Consider the following 16882-nt stretch of genomic DNA (forward strand, 5'->3'; position numbering starts at 1 on the left):
TATTCTGCATCGAATTTTGATGTAGAATAACATCGAAAAAACTTCAGAACAGAAGACAGGAGAGCTCATCGACGAGCCATCCTCTTTTCTCTGACGTTAAGCTTAGTAATTAAAATAATAGAGTCAAAAAAAAAAAAAAAAAAAAAAAAAAAAAAACCCACCTATTTATGATTTAGGTATAATTTTTCTTTTATTTTGTTCCTTATATCATCATTTTTTTCCCTCCCTTGACTACAATACTAGCTATAGCCATGCAGGGGGCGCCAACATCGAAAAGTTAAAATGACGTATTCTCAGAATCTTTGGTTTTAGCGCATATTGCCACTCCTAAAATAATAATTTATATCTGAAAATAAATGTTACGACAAAAACTCACCCCCTTCCCCCGAAGAAAAATTCTGGCTGTGCTAATGCCAAGTTTAAAATCGTCCAAATCGTCTCAGAACTATGAAAAATGTATACGTAGAAGTACATTAACATTGTAAAAAGAAACTTTTTGAAATAAGAATCAAAATGAAACAAAAATAATTTTTTACATTTAAATCTGAAGTAGATTTTTTTAAAAAGAATTTTCTTTATCATTTCAAGACTTTATAAGAAAACAATATAAAAAATGAGTTAATATCAAAGTTCTCCCGTAGATAAAACAGGCTGATTCATTTAAATGGAGCAAAAATCGAAACTTGAAAGCCGTATATTTATTATGCAATACAAGAAAAATAAAACTAGGAACGATGATGAAGATGCGTCTATTTTTATCCGAATTTAATAAGGCTTACGGTAATCCAGTACCAATATTTATAATACTGTATCTCTTGCCACTTAATCTTTGATATGAATAAAATTAATAATAATAATAAATATTATTTAAAAAAAAAAAAAAAAAAAACCGCAAGCCTTGATGTTTCCGTCATCTAATCGAAGCTCTACCATAGTTTTTGACATTTCATTTTTATTTTTAACATTTTCTGTCTTCTTCTTATACTTTCTCCTTTATGTCTGTATCTTTTTTTCTTTTTATTGACCAATATCTTAATTTTTTGAAAAAGAAAGCAGAATTAGCAATATCCTTACAATATCCAATTCAACCGCTTTTGTGATATTTCCTAGAAGTAGTAATTTTGATGAAACTCGCAGATTATCCGTTCAATAAACAGCGTTCATGTCGATCTTCATAAAATAACGTTTATTAACTGGCATTCATTTTTGATTTACCATCAATATGTGTTTCCATAGAAGAAACTTTATTTAAAACTATTTGTAAAACCATAGTGAATCAAATTTTTAACTGAATAAATTACATAGATTACTTATTTTTATTAATCGACTTCAAAAAAAGGAGGTTATGATTTCGTCATGCGGCTTTTTATGTATGTTTTCGGATTATTCCAAAACTACTGGACCAATTTGAAAAATTATTTTTTTGTTTGGAAGGATATACCTCCCAGATGGTCCCATGGTAATTTGGTCTGGATATGATAAGGGGTCCTGGAGAAATCCTAGAAACTTTGAATTTCACACGCTGTGGATACATCCAGCTTACGTCACCAGGCGAAATACGTCACAGGTCACGTGGTGTTTCCGTGACCGGTGTATTTTCTCAGCAAAGGTTTTGCCTTCGTCTTCAACGAGAATTGTCGCGGCATATAGATGATTAATTTTCGCCGCCTGTTAATTTTTACCTATAGGTGTTACCAATGTCTTACTACGTAGCAAAGCAGTAAATTAAATATATTTTGCAATTTTAATAGCTGAATCAATTACCTTAATACTATTTTTAACTAAAATAATTTATTCACTATTTTTTTTTTTTTTTTTTGATAATTCAGTTTTCAAACATATTTAGTGCTCAATCCAAGGGGAATTGAATACAGAACACTCTTCCCCCGATGATTTAACTTATATTCTTTAATAATATTTTATAACTGGTGTCTGATTTCTCAAGTTTGATCAGTATTCTAAATTTAATTTTTCACAATGCCGCCAGTTTAATTTGAAATTAGGGTTATTCTAATTAGCAGACTTCAAAGCAGGAGGAGGTTCTTAACTCGTCGGATTAGTTTTTTCTTTGTACAATGTTCTATATATACTCAAAGACACCTGTACTCAGGGGCGTGTACAGGGGGGGGGGGTTAAGAAAAAACAGCTGTTGGCCTGGGCCTGAGAATGAAGGCGGCCCAATATTTTTAAAACTGGGGGTGAACTATAGGAGTAAACAATATGGAGAGGAGCACAGAAAAGTGATTTGTGACGGGCCCTAAAAATTCTGTGCACGCCCCTGCCTGTACCAAGTAGGAATTTTTTTTTTTTTGTTTTGTTTTGAAGCGGCATACTTCCCCGGCGGTTTAATGGTAATCAAGTTCGGGTTTGATGAAATTGACGGAGCTCTTTAAATATCATACACAGATTTAAAGCAATTTGTACTTTATTAATTTTGTATATCGTCTCACTTTGTGAACCGGTTTTTATGATTTTTTTTAGAAGAAAAGGGGTGGTCTAACTTTACTCTAAGGTTCCAAATCTTTGATTTACGCTATTTGTTGTTTAGAGAATAGTTATGGGTAAAAAACAGTAAATTTCATATAATTTCCCTCACGAACGATTAAATATAAAACCTATTGTAAAAAAAAATGCCATAAAAGAGAGGTATGTTTTTTCTTTACCTATAGTTAAAGAAAGTACTAAAAAACATTATTATTAAGAGTAATCATAATGAAAATTTTGAATCAAGGATTCTCTGCAGCAAACATAAAATTCAGTCTAATGAAATTTTTTACCTTCATCTATAAATGGGGGCACTTGAAGAACCATGCGACTTTTATTACGAGTTACATGACACGCGTTCTTGTGAAACATAAATTACAATTTATAATCTTAGAATTTATAATTCACAATTTTTACGACTTGCAATTTACAGTTTATTTGTAGTTTGGGAAACCGTAAATATTTAAACGGTTCTAACTAAATACTGAATCCAGTCTATACTTTTCATTAGAAATGAGATGTACCAATTGTCTCATTTCTGCTAATGCTCGTTTATTGTGAGGTTTAGTTAAAAGTTTAAAGGGTTTTAAATAAAATTGAGCTATTACTTCAAGTCTTAACTATGCTGAGAGCTACGTATACTGGTCCTTTCGTTCTATTTTCCTAAATCTATGACAGCTTTATCGAGAGTTGTGTGATACGTATTGTTGTGAAATAAAAATTACAATTTTACAATTTTGAACTTAAAGCGATTTCTGTTGTTTTTTTAGTGACTCGTGCATTTGCTTTCGGAAAGCGAACTTTGATAAAGTCGAACTAATAATGAAGACAAAATTTTTTGTACATTAGTTGTGCATTTGAAAAAGCCTTTCTTCACAGTCGTCGGAAATCTCCGAGACGCTGTGGTCTATTTTTTTCTCTATCGTGCTCATCTTAATTGTTTTCAGACTAATGTGCTCGACGTTTTCGTACTCGATATGCGCGTAAGAAAGGCCTCAGCGTCATGTGCCACATACTCTATCCTACGAACTTATTTTATATTTGCACCACTAAAAAGCAAAAAATAAGTTACTTTTAAATACAAAAAAACCGCCATCAAGAAACACCTAGGAACTAAAAAGCAAAAAAAAAAAACAATTACACTTAGGGTAGGTGAGGGTAAAGCCCCGCAGTTTATAGTGTATGTAGCACTGTGGTTAATAAAGAGAAGAATTTCTCACTATTTCAAATTAAAACCGTAGAATGGTTTATTAGCTATTGCCTCTCCTAATTCTAGCTCAGTCTGATCATTAATTACGGAGAAATTTACAAATGAACAGAAAAAAATAATTGCGGGGTTTTACCCCACAAAATGGGGTAAAGCCCCGCATTGTAGGGGTAAAGAACTGCAATGCGGATCCTTACCCCAGTCAAGGTAATTATGGATAAAAAAGGATGACTGCATAAAAAACACCTGATAATAACTCTTTATAACATTCTTTATTGGTTTAGATTTTTTAGTTGTATTTCCATATCTGTATTTATAAGTTATCGAATAAAGTGAAAAGTCTCATTATGATTCTTTTCTTTTTTTCTATTTTTGAATTTATTGGCTTTTTGGCCTGTTTTCTTTTTTTCTTCTCTCTCTTTCTCTCTCTCTCTCTTTTTTTTTTGTGAAAGTTAACTTAGGCCGTTTTGACTCCATATCATGCTCTTTTCTGTTTTTCGCACGCCTTTCCTCTCTTTTCCCATATCAAGCTGTTCTTTTTACATGACTTTTCCATTCATCCTACTGGACCGCTTCGAAGAAATTGGTGATTCTTTCTTTTTCTTGCATAAATAAATTATGGTGGGATGTAGTGCTCAAGTGGGTTCATGGCGTACGCAGCAGTACTCAGTTGCAACAGTTTCGCAATATTTCTCTTTTCCTTTAGGAGCAACGTCTAGAGGAAGTTTGTTTGGTGTCCGTCTGAACACCAATTTCATCCATGTTAAATATTTGGTTGGAGCCGAACTTTTACATTTTTAACGAAGATTCCAAATTGTCGTCAAAGTATTGTGAGAGCTAAGCCCTATTTGAAACCCATGGCTCTAGCTACGCTGGTTTTGCTTAGAACTCGCAGAGACAGCCTATTTCTCTTCATAAACTCACTTGCAAAATCCTTACCAGCAAGTTGGGATTGAACACAAAATTGATGATGTATTTTGTTTTCCTATGCATATTTATAAAGAAGAAACCTTAAAAATTTTAGAGTAAGACCAAAAAATCTCCGATGGAGAGTAATACAAAAAAAATTACCAAATCTTTTTTTCTTGCTCTAAAAGGTAAAGTAAAGGTTGATTAAATCTTCAAAGTTTCTCACCTAGCTGTTTTTTTTTTTGTCGATCCCCAGGTTTTAACCCAATTTTAACGGCTGCCATGCAAATTGATGAGAATTCTTCTATTAATCTAAGCGCTTCATTGTGTTAAACCTCCGTTATTGCTCTTAAATCTATTTTTCTTTTGCACGTCCTGGAGTAAATTGCAAAAATTGAAAATATGTTTTAACTGAAATGAGCATGAAATTTTATTGAAATAAAAAATACCCATATAATCATACTCAAATTAAAATTGGTGAGAAAATACGAACAACCGAATATTTTTTTAAAAATAAAAACAATTGCCCAAACACATTAAAAAGAAAAATAATAATGAAATAGTGAAAACTATCAATTTCGGATCAAGTATGGCAAATCCCCGCACTTTTGGAGCTGCGGGGATTTACCTCAAAACTCCTGCGGTTATTTACCCCATTTAGCCACTTTCTGGAAAAACGGGCCATGTTGTTTTTAAAAAGCCCGCCGAAGAAATTATTTTAACCCGAAAGTAAAGCTTAAATTTAGCAGTACCATCAAGGAATTCGCTGATTCTTTTCCTCAAATCCAGCAGTTTGTAGCGCTTAAATAATGTTACAGAAAAGTTACATGTAAGTAGTAGAAAACTGACTTTCCTCATTTTCTCACCTCGAGAGTGACTCACCGGGTCAAACTTTCATGGAACAATTAGTTTCAATAAGACAAAACTATCACCCGATGGTCAACGTTTTACTCGATTGATATCAGTCAAAAAACTCGGTGCGGGTTTTTACCCCACGCGGGGTTTTGCCCCCACCTACCCTACATACGATTTCCTACCCACAGCTAGAAATGAAATTTATTTTACAATTCCAGTACAAAAATCAACTAAACTAAACACCCAATTATAAAATAAACACTGATTTTAATTACAATGCAATGAATTATTTTAAATACCTAACTAATTATATACGATCTCTTAAATTTTTAATAACCTTTTGAAATCGGGGCCTCCTATAAACTACTACCTAACGTAACTGAGTAGGTTTAGTGTTAAAGACTAATTTCGTGTTTAGTTAAATTGGTGTTTAATTCATGATCGGTGGGTTGTCAGTTACGTTAGGTAGTAGTTTATATGAGGCTCCGACTTCCAAAGGTTATTAAAAATTAATTTATAAATAGTTAGGTATTTAAAACAATTCATCGTATAGTAATTAAAATCAGTGTTTATTTTATAATTGGTTGTTTAGTTTAGTTGATTTTTGTACTGGAATTGTAAAATAAATTTCATTTCTAGGTGTGGGTAGGAAATCGAATGTAAGTGTAATCGGTTATTTTTTGCTTTTTAGTTCCTTGGTGTTTTTTGAAGGTGGTTTTTTTTATTTAAAAGTAATTTATTGCATACATGATTGATCAATAGAGATTCATTGGACAATTCAACAATAAAAAATGTAGAACAGTTGTGAAAAGCCTCCAAAACATACATTTTCTGGTTCCAAATGTAAAAGGTTAGTAGTTTAAAGAAAAAATATCAACATCGCGACATTATTTTGTGTATTTTTCTAAATTACTTGAATATGCCAAAATAATATTACTTAACCTATAAACTACTTATTTGGTTGTTCTAAAACAAATAGTTGAATTTTCCATATTAAGCGGAAATTATCACGCCGACATTCCCTTATTAACCACTGAAAATGAACTTCGGATTTCAATAATCAACGGTACAAATACAACTTTAGCAAACCAAAGTTTTTCTTTTTCAGATAGAAATTCTTTCTCAAGTAAACTACAAAGAAATGAATGCGAATTGGACAGATTAGGTTAATGCAGTTTTCATGCTCTGATGAAGAGTTTTAAACTTCCTTCCTTTTACATTCTACTCATGATCGAGGAAGGAGAATAAGCGAACTTAAGTGTTTAATCAAAAGAAATGAATGTCAATGCTAATAGGGCAATGTTTGGGGAAAAAAACTTATAACTTCTCAAGCTGGTTAAAACTTCAAAAGACGAAATGTGAAAGAAGAACAGTTTGATGAATTCTGTGTTAAACATTATCTGTGCTCAGTGCTTATAATTCTTATACTAGTTTTTCGCAACAAAGATAATATTAATTTTCAGTTCAAGCTCAAGTCTGGCATTTTTGCTATACAATGGTAAAAACACATGAAAATTGCCTGTGAAAGGCCTAAATAATTTTGTAATTTTTCATCGATTATAGCAATTGTAATGATAAAATTAACAATTTGATACCGTTAAGACAATGCGAGAAGTTTGTTTATTAAATGACTGCAAAATACTTCATAAATTATTTCACGATAACTTATTTTAAGCAAAAATATTATCTACAGAATTAAAAAGATTTTTTTTCTTCTTGACTTAAAATTGTTTTGTGTATGATGAAGAGACACATATAAGTGAGCTCCAAATCTAAAACATCAAAATGACTAAAATAATAGCAGCTCCTTATTTTCTTGGCTTATGACTCAACAGTAACATACGCAAAATGTCTTAGGTTCTATTCTGGGTGTTCTAAAACCCGTTATCAAGCTTTATTGACTTATCTCTATTTTTTTCTAACTTAAGTGTTCTGCTGTGGAAATAAATAAACCGAAGTTACTACGGAAAATTGAGAAAAGAAATGATTTTCACAGCACCCGTTCACTTGAGCAGTTTTAAAAACCATGCCTTGGGAAAGAACGAGAAGTGTTTGCATCATTTAAAATTAGTGAATTCATTACCATAAACAATGCCATGTCTTAATAATATTCCATTCAGCAATCATTAGACGTTTTATAAAACATATTAGGATCGTATTTGCAACTTTGCGCTGTTGAACTAATACCACTCATAAAATTTCTAAATCATTATTGTACGTATTTTTAGGTTAAAACGGACAACTGGTCCACTTGTGCTACACTACACTATAACATTCTTTGCCTGCTATTTTTCGTTACCAAACAATTAAAAAAAAAATCATTTATGGGCTGAGTTTAACAATAAACTCCTCGAAGAAGTGAGTGGTTTCGTCACAGCACAGCATACTGGGAAACAATAATTCACAACATGAATATTTAGCAAAAGCTGGAAAATTCTCAAAGTTACGGCTTTTAATTTTTAATACAAATTAGCAATCAATTTTTATAGATGTATAAAGTTGATGTTTTAGATTTGCACAGCTGTTGCCCACTTTTTTTTTTTTTAACGATATAGTTGTTCCTTGTTTGTTTTCTTATTTAAAGCATTGCGAAGGAGCACGATAAGAAAATATTTTCTTTCCAGGCCACAAGTTTTTTTCAGTAGTTTTTTTAAAAAATATGAACCATTCAATATTTCTTTTCGAAATGAAATATTAATATGTTTTATGAAAAACTGTAAATACTAAATCATGTCTTTTGATTTCAAACTAGCAGTTTTCAAATGTTCTATATCTTATCTAAACAGCTTTAAGATTAATGAACGAGAGATCAATAGTTTTTGAACACAAATTTTTGTTTTTATCTTGTTTCTAATTGCTGACAAATCCTAATAGGAAAATGAATGACAATATTGATACTACAGTTTGTGTACTTCTTAAAGCAATATTTCAGTCAAAAAATCTGATTTCATATTTCAGTTTCAGTGCATTTTTTTGCGGAAGACATCGTACTCATTTTTAATTATATGTATGTGCAAATTTGTAATTCTCGAAATTGTATAATTTTCAATAATCTGTAATTCGTTTCATTACTAAAAGTGTTCAACAGCAATTATAAACATAACTATACCGGCGTATTTGTTAAAACTATATTTCGCTGTTTCAATGAAAAAGACTTCAATCAAAATTTGTTGTGGCAGCAACGGACGATTATAGAGACTGGGGTAATGGCAGTCACCTAAGGGAAAATGAATATAAAACTTTACTTTGAGTTAAATGTGAAAACGCAATCATGCAAAATTGCTTACATATAGTATATTTTACTTATTGCAGACTCAAATTGAGCCTTACTTAATCTTACATATTGGAAAAATAAAAAATATTGCAAAACCAGCTTTGACCGGTATTACCCCTACCCTGGGGTAATGGCAGTCAGGAATGTCATTTACTACTTAATGGTTGTAAAATAAGAAATATGAGGATTTTCAATGACATAAGCACTTTAAACTGAAATCTTCATGTTTTTTTTATATCATAATTCCATTTTTTAGATATTACAAAAAGGAATTGAAAGTAATGACATAATATGAAGTCAATGATTTAAAAAACAACTTTCCGTGGTAAAAAAGGGATTACAAATATAAGAGCAATGCCAATATGTTTACACAAGTTTATGAGCTTTTAGAAGCTCAAGTTAATTTTACTTTCCTGAGCACATGTCACATAAATACCTATTAAAGGGCCCCGCCATTACCCCGAGTGTGGTGACTACTATTACTCCAAGCGCAAGTTTTCATTCAACGGCTAAAAAAATAAATACCAATGCTTAAAACGTTAGTAAAGCACTACATGATAAAACAGTATGGCTTACCTTGCTCTTATGAGATCAGTCTCGTTCTAAGAAAGGTAAACAGTAAAAACTGATAGGGGATTAAACTATCATCTTTCTTATAAGGCGAAACGTCAAAATAATATTTCTTACACAACAGGCTAACGACGACTGACAAGATGGCCAGTGCTACAGTAGTACATCTATAAACTGCAGTGAAATGGCAGCACCAATCAGTTTAAACCTGAGTTATTCACTTTACGAGAAATCATAGTGACCGCCATTACCCCAGTCTCCCCAATGTACTACGGGCCTGAACTGCTCCAACCTCTTTATATTGCGCAAAACGAGTTGCTTTTACAACGTTTGTAGGAATACTTATTTAAGGCATCTGTTGTTGCGTTCACAACATCAACAACGTATCGTGGAGTATTATATTTAAATTATGCAAGCTACTAGCAAACTGGCTACGGATATTGTTCAGCGATGAATCCCAGCTCAGTCCTGAAACAGATGACTATTTTATCCAGGCCCTTAGGAGCAAAATTCTGCGATATCGCATTCGGGAAATAGAGGTGACACACAACTTAAAAAAAAACAGCTTAAGAGAAAAATCCATGGTTTATGCATTGCTACCTTTAAAATACATCACGTTTCTGCAATATGGGCTATCTGACGTTATTTATTCTTATTTTACTTTTTATGCACAAATGTATTTATTTAGCTCACATTTACAGCAGTTTATAGCGTGGTTTTAATAAGTTGAGCAATGACCTTGACAATGTTTACCTCATTTTGCAGAGTTGATTGTTATGGGCGCGAATTTTAAGTGGATGGGGTAGACTTTTGCAAAACTGAACTGGGGAGCGCCAAATGGCCTTTCCTGTTGCCGCAAAACTAGGCAAATATTATCAAGGTCATAGCTCAACGTATGAGAGCCGCACTATACAACTCTAACTAAAACCGTGTTTTTTTTTTCCTTTTATGCGGTTTTCGATGGAAAAGTTCTAAGATGCCACGACATTTCGACTTTATCCGAGGGGGGCAAAGGGTATATACTTAATAAAATGTATCGAAAAACAATTAAATCTGCGCTAACATATCTGTAAATAAATATATTAATTTTAAAAGTCTGCGAGAAGCAATTGCCCCCTTCGGTCTCCCATAAATTACGGACCAGGCTCTGGATTAAATGCGCATCCTTTTGGTTTTTGGAGGGGTCATTATCGGAAGGGGGGAGGGCTCAAAGTGCGATATTTGGGCACAGATAGGATCCTTGGGGCGAATTTTTCGAAATATGAATCGCCAAAATGCAGTTTTAGGCTTTATTTGGTCGCTTAAAAGGGGGAGGAGTCATGACAGCTACGACACTTCATCTCTCGGTTCGTGCTTTTCCTGAATACTTGACAAGTACCAGGAGTGCTCACCTAGGGGGGGGGGAGGGGGTCATTGCGCAGACTGCGTCATTAAAATTTTTAGGGGGTTGTTTTGAGGGGTATTTTATACTTTTCTGGGGGGGGGGGCTCATGCTTTGGAGGGTATTTGTACTATTCAGTGGGTACGCTCTAGCCCTTAAGGGGGTCGGGCACCCCTGCAAATACCTTGAATATATTCAAATGGTGTAATGATATAAAAATATTAGTGATAAATTAAGTGTAAAAATGTACATTTTGGCTTCGATTTCACAGAAAAAATTAGTAATTTTATGAAGTACAGAGCTACTCTGGGAAAGATATTAAATGGAAAAGCGAGCTCAAAACGCAATCCTCTCATTCATATGAAATAAAGAGACTCGTAATCAAGTCGAACCGCTTTAGAAAAAAATCGATAAATATTTTCCACGATTCATGAATGAATTTCCGGACATATTACATTCATGGACTAAACGAATAATTTCCCCCGGAAATATTGCATTTTGTATTTTTCTGGTAGCATGCGATGCTGCTACTCCGGACGTTTGCAGATTCTAGCAGCAGCTTGATATGACGTCATGCTCAGAGGGAGTGCGCGGATTGAGATGCGATTCCTCCTTAACGATACGGTATCGCTTCACAGCACATAAAATGCCGCTTCCGCTGTCTCAAATGTAACTGATCCGAAAAAACCCGAGGAGCGGTTACAACAACCAGTTTTTTATCCCGTTTTAAGTGAGTATTTCGTAGTTCTTACTAATTGGAACGCAATTTAGATGTTTCAGGTGCCTTTTTTTTAGCTGCAACAGAATATATTTATTGGTGATGCTTTTTATGACCTATGAAAACCAGGTCTTTATGTAACGACGAGAGCATGGCACATAATTGATAAATAACATTGACCAACGATATCTATTTATCTTGTCGGTTTTCTGAAATTTTCAAATTGCCATGCAACCATATAGATATCTTTACATAGCGAATTTAAAGTCCGGTATATTTAGAAACCCGAATTCATATTTAGGGACCTGTTGTTGTTTTCTGGCAGTGCATCCAGGGGTGCTTCGAACCTTAATTTCTGGAGAAAAGAGAATATTCCGATTGCTAAATGATAAAATAAGATCATGCTACTTAGTCAAGCGTTCTAAATTAGCTACTTAGAGTTAATTTGAAGATACGTTAGGCAATTATTTAAAAAATTGTAATACTGCACTAGCCTCGAAATTTTCGGGGTAGGGAACATTTTTGAGAGGTCACAGTGGCTCCTGTTATTCCCATCGGCGTGCTTCTGAGTGTCTCTTGTTGTAGTCTTGGACCATAAAGAATTTGATTTTAGGCCATTTGGCCCATTAATGAAGTAAAATCTAACTGAGGAAAAAATGCAACTGATTTATCATACTATCCCATTGTAGTAGCTAATTCAGTATACGAAATGTCTTTTTCGTGAATTTTTATATCTATTCCTTTATGCAACAAATTGTTTTTATAGTTGTTGTAAAAATGTTAAGCAGATGTTTAAGCTAGATAAGTGCATTAACTTTTTTTTTTTTTTTTTAAGTGAATCTGAGTAACACTAAGTGTAGAGTGAAACCACTCTTATTCATTTTTCTTCTCAAAAATCAGATTGCTTGGTTTAACATGAAATATATACATTTGGATATATCCTAAATTTTATTTTCTGAAGAAAGATGTTTATACTTTCTCGTTTCTCATAGAAATAAGTTCGCTCTTCCCTTTTCTAGACTTAAAAGTCTACTACTTTCTGACGCAAGAAAAAAAACACACAGTTTAAAAATACTTTTTGTTGCTATCAAATCATAAACAAGTTATACTTATCCTAACTAAGAAAAGTAATTCGAAGATGCTGCGTTCTGGTTTAAATGTTTAGACTTGTACATCTAGGGGCATGAGTATTAAAGTTACGACTGTTACTTTCGAGGTGATAATTTTTAATCTAATTCTTAAATTTACGACTTTCTTGGTGACTAAACCCAGATGTTTTGATATTTAGCGATACATAATTGGAAAAAATCTTGTTCGGAGTACATTTATTTACAAATACAAAATAGCCTCAATAAAAATTCCTGTGAAAATAGAAGCTTCCAGACTGAAGAGTTCGATAACTGATGAATTCAAATCTCAGAAATAACTTTTGAGTAAAGTATAAATATCCTCTTGATTCCGATAAGATACTTCGATTTTATCGAGGTTAACGTTGGAAAATGTATAGATTGATAATTTAAACTTAGATTCCAATCAGGGTGACAGGTACTTTATCAGAATGGTTTCCTTCTTTATTGATGGCCTTGGATTGATCGAATTCTATCTGCACGTGTGCACTTAAATTCAGAGGGCGGTCAAATTATTTTAAGTTTTTTGTTTTTTATTGTTACCTAGTTTTATTTGAACCCATTTTACAGTTTATTTATTTAAAAGTTGCAAGTTTATTCTAGCAACACTTTACTTTAAAAAATCATAATTTAAATATGATAGGCGTCAGTATCGGGTATGTCTTAAAATTTCTAGTAAAAAGCTTTTTCTTGTGAGTTTTTTTTTTTTGAAAAAAATAACTTTTATATATAGTACTAGGTAACTCAAGTAGCCATATCATACATTGAAAGCATGCCACGCCGAATCAAAGGCCTGATAATAGCGAAAGACGGAATTACTAAATAAATACTATTACCATTTTATAGTATCGGTCAGAAGGTACTCTACGATTTACTATTTTTAATACATTTTTTAAATAAACTTTAAAGAATGTTAAAATTGTAAACTATGTAACAACAAAAAAAAAATACAGAAAAGTTTAAGTATAATAATTTGGCAACCCTCTGTACACAAGTTAAGCACAAAAGGAGATGATTTCAAAAAAATCACTTTCGAAGCTACTGCACACATTAAAATGATTCGTAAATTAAAGAAAAAATAAAGTTTCCCCCCCAATGAAGTTAAATTTCATAAATATGAAATGTGAGCGCATTTTGAAATGCTCAATTATACATTCTTAGCATCGGAGTCTTCTCTTACGCGATATTATCTAACCTGAAATCCGGTGACACTTTGGAGTGCCACTTTCAATGGTTCGTAATGCTGCACAAATGCGTTCGTAGAAGTTTTCAGCATCGGGAGTTGATATAGTCCAGTCAATAGGTAGAAAAAAACGGGCTCACCTTACAAAAAATGTGGTCAAAGATTTTATTTTTTATTTGTGTATACTAGTGTCAATATGAAAAAACCAAGTTATCCAACACGAAAGACCTCGGGAGAAGTCTTGGGGGCCGAAAACCCCTCAAATTTGACTTTTTGCGGCATTTTCAAAATATCTCAAATGGTTAAAATTACAAAAAACTTCCACTGCAAATGTTAAAGAGGATTAAATTTCCTCCAACTTTTGTCATTACAACATTTTTGTAGCATGAAAAGCAAGCTAGTTAAAACTTCTTGAAAGTCACACTGTTTCTGAACCCCTCAGCAAAGTGAGTGAAAGCGCATCGGATAACGGAGAAAAAAAAGGAGAAACGCCGGCAGTCTGACTTTGGAAATGATTTGTCTTACCCTCAGCTGAGCGTAAATGCCTCCGTTCCCTTTAACTTAAACAAAACACCCCCATTCCACCCCTTTTTTTCTCCCCAAATGAGATGAATCGACTCAATAGCTACTTATGTTGGTCACTTCAGGGTTTGAACGAGAATGTTTTATCAATCTGTGTGTTCTGTATTACAATTTTTTTCCCTAGAAATGATTACGCCTGATCAAGATGTTTCTTATTATTTACGATTGAATGAATGCGAAATAGATTGTGAAGGAGAAGGAAATAGAAAATCTTCAAAGATGAAGCTCAAAACGGCAAAATGAAGAACATCAGCGTTTTTGAAGTTCTTAAAAGTGACAATTCACACTGCGTGTCACAAATGCTATATAAATGAGCAATCAATCTCTTCCCTTGAAGTAATGGTTCAACCTAACATGTTAACTAAATTCCTTAAGAAAGATATCTGGCAAGTTATAACAAGAATTGTCTTATTCAATTTCTTGAGACATATTTCGAAGAGTGGCATTGAAGTCAGGTAGACTCAAGTAGGTGCCGACTTGCTTACTGCTCTTTCAAAGGCGAAGGAAATTGAAAAGGTTGTTATAGTGGGCGAGAGGATATAGATCTGTTGGTGCTAATGACAGCTTTAGGACAGCCTTTCAGCAACTTGTTCTTTTTAAGACCTGGAAGAGAAAATGCTTGTGATTTGTTTTTCCCCCCACTAAGTCTTTTAAGTTTGCCCCAGCAATATTCTTTTCATCCATGCGTTAAGTGGGTGTGATACGACTTCGGCAATCTTTGGCCAAGGCACAATTAAGTTGTCTCCTGAAAAATAGTCTCCTGAAATTAACGAAGCTATGGAAGTATTAATGAACCTAATCTGTCATCATGATGCCGTAGCTGCAGCTGGAGAAAACATTTTGCACATTATACACAGGTGATGTAAAGTATTTGAACATATCTTTGGATACTTTGCAATTTAATCTTTTTATAAAACTAGTATACAGGGCTAAAATAAGTCTTGCAGGGCTACCTCCATTGTGCGGGGGGGGGGGGGGGATGCTGGACGTTATCACTCATATCGGTGCTACCACCAAATTCAAAGTTGGTTGGGCAACATAATTGATCCAGAGAAATAGGGCTTTGAACGCAGAACGCAAGGTCTAATGCATGTTGACACGAAAAGAGATTCAGTTACTCAGAATCTTTTGAAGATTGTACCTTGTACCTGCAAGAAAAATTGTACTGAAGCCTATTCTTGTCGAAGGCAGGTTTAAAATGCTCCAATAAGTGCAAACACTGCAGTGGCACAAATTGTGAAAATGTTGCAGAAATTTCATCTTTGGATGAGCGTGCTGAAGATTTGTTCCAGGAGCTTTTGAAATTGCCGCAACAAGGAGATTAACAATTAAAGGACCACAGCTTCCTTTCTACCCCTACAGATTCTGAACCGGGAGAACCTAAGCCTTCAAAACGGCTTCGAAGAAGATAAACAGCGTTATTTTGTTGTCCTTTCTATTTGCTCTAAGGTCGAATGAATCTCCCTGTAATTTAGATGTATGTATTAAACTTCTACAGTTGGATTTTCATTTTGAAAGGTAATTCTTTTGGGGTTTTTCATGCCTCAAAAAGTCAGTTTCTGCAGAATTTTTTCAAAGTGTTCATTACGTATTACTATTGTACCTTTATTTACGCATTATTATGTGTATTGTTTGCTTATTATCACCGTAATATTTATTCATTCACACTTATATTCGAATATTGCATTTTCGCTTGTAATAGATGGTACGAATTATGTGCTTTAAATGAGCGAGAAGATTATGTAATTCAATTACAAACTGCAATATAAATCATGTGTTATTGGAGTCTGACTGAAGACTACCTCTGTCAGACTAGAAATATTAGTTCGTGAGCGGTGGGGGAGGGTTTATTATTATTGTATCAGAGCATAGGCTGCATGACTGTGTTGATTGTTTGCTTATTAGTTGCCTAATATTCTTTCCTTCACATTAATATTTAAAAATCGCATCTCTGTTTGCAATAATTAGACTAGAATGTACGAATTATATCCCTCAAATGAATGTATATATTGTTTAATCCAGTTACAAACAGCAATATATCATCTATTATTGGAGTCTGATGAAGACTACCTCTGTCAGATCAGAAAAGTTAGTTCGTGAGCAGTGAGGAAGGGTTTTTTATTATTGCATCGTCGTATGTGCTTTAAATGAATGTGTATATATGTATTTCAGTTTCATAATACATCGTTTGTTTTTTGGAGTCTAGTGGGAACTAATCTGTCAGCCAGAATTGCTACTCTGTGTTCAGCGGGGGGGGGGGGGGAGCAAGAAACTCAAACTACTCTGTCAATAAACTCTCTGAAACTAAAGTTTCTATTAAAGTTCTAATGGTTATGACGCCTTGCTTTCGGTGTGAAAGCTTTTTTTTTTCGGAGTGGAGGAAAATTGCCTATTTTCAAGGAGCTATAGCAAGCTTGTTATTTGTGCTACAAAAAAGTTGTAAATACAAAAAATGTAGGAAATTTTATGTTCTTTAAACTTTACATTTAAAACTTTTTTCTAAGTTGAACCATTTCGGAGACACTTTGGAAAAAAGTCATCAATTTTTGTGGTTTTTCGGCCCCCAAAAGTTCTCCCGGGGTCTTTCGTGTT

General features: G+C 33.5%; 1 protein-coding gene across 2 annotated transcripts in view; it reads left to right on the forward strand.

Moving 5' to 3' along the window:
* Window positions 1–16882, forward strand: part of LOC129218402 (adipocyte plasma membrane-associated protein-like) — a 55027-nt gene that overhangs the window by 21400 nt on the left and 16745 nt on the right. The window contains exon 1 of one of the 2 annotated variants that reach the window (XM_054852653.1): window positions 11306–11410. The exons of the other annotated variant lie outside the window; for it this stretch is intronic. The gene's annotated coding sequence lies outside the window, so the exon portion shown is untranslated. Of the gene's footprint in view, window positions 1–11305; window positions 11411–16882 lie in introns of those variants that run through there. 2 annotated transcript variants of the gene reach the window in all.

This window comes from Uloborus diversus, chromosome 3 (genome assembly GCF_026930045.1).
Source record: "Uloborus diversus isolate 005 chromosome 3, Udiv.v.3.1, whole genome shotgun sequence".
Lineage (NCBI taxonomy): Eukaryota > Metazoa > Arthropoda > Arachnida > Araneae > Uloboridae > Uloborus > Uloborus diversus.